The following is a 1,259-nucleotide window of genomic DNA, read 5'->3' as shown; positions in this document are numbered from 1 at the left end:
ATTCTCGCTGGTTAATAGCTGTAATACACTGGTAATTCTCGCTGGTTAATAGCTGTAATACACTGGTAATTCTCGCTGGTTAATAGCTGTAATACACTGGTAATTCTCGCTGGTTAATAGCTGTAATACACTGGTAATTCTCGCTGGTTAATAGCTGTAATACACTGGTGATTCTCGCTGGTTAATAGCTGTAATACACTGGTGATTATCGCTGGTTAATAGCTGTAATACACTGGTGATTCTCACTAGTTAATAGCTGTAATACATTGGTAATTCTCACTGGTTAATAGCTGCAATACATTGGTAATTCTCACTGGTTAATAGCTGTAATACACTGGTGATTCTCGCTGGTTAATAGCTGTAATACATTGGTAATTCTCACTGGTTAATAGCTGTAATACACTGGTGATTCTCGCTGGTTAATAGCTGTAATACACTGGTGATTCTCGCTGGTTAATAGCTGTAATACATTGATAATTCTCACTGGTTAATAGCTGCAATACATTTCTTGCTTGTTAACAACCATAAAATGTGATTAGATCTTGCTGTTTAAAAAATTGATAGTTATTGGTTAATAACATAATTGTAGTTATTAACACCAACAAATTGTTATTAGTAGTATGAGGAGGTTAAGTGAGGTGAGATTGTTAGTTTAGATAATAACACAGTAAATAAAGTTGTAAAGCAACTACCAGAGTTATGAACAGTTGATGATCTGTAAGTTATTCGGCTTGGTTTAGGTAAGTAGTGAAATCACAGGTAAATGTTCCTCTCTACTAAATGGAAAAACATAACCTACTTGATGTAAATTCATCAATAAACACAAACTTATAACTTTGCCAGATGTCGGTAGCCTCTGATTTCAGGTTAACTTTTACATTCTGTACAATAACTTCAGCAGAAATAGCACCTTGTAAAATTGTATAAATTACTGTTGCTAACTTAATACACTTAGATAGCACGTATACCACACTTTTCTCATTAATTCTTAAAGTACTTTCTATATAATTACTGTTGCTAACTTAATACACTTAGATAGCACGTATACCACACTTTCTAAATGATGTGCATGTAAGCTAAATTTCACTTCTCATTAATTCTTAAAGTACTTTCTATATTTTTAAACCTCATTCCTTATTTCTGAAAAAAAATCAAGAAAAGAAAGATCAGTTTAAAGTTCTAGATACTGTGTGTAAGATAACACAATTGAATTCCATTAATACTGGGTATAAGATAACACAACTGAATCCCGTTAGTAG

Source organism: Limulus polyphemus, unplaced genomic scaffold, assembly GCF_000517525.1.
Source record: "Limulus polyphemus unplaced genomic scaffold, Limulus_polyphemus-2.1.2 Scaffold13311, whole genome shotgun sequence".
Taxonomy (NCBI): domain Eukaryota; kingdom Metazoa; phylum Arthropoda; class Merostomata; order Xiphosura; family Limulidae; genus Limulus; species Limulus polyphemus.
Note: the sequence above shows the minus strand (reverse complement) of the source record.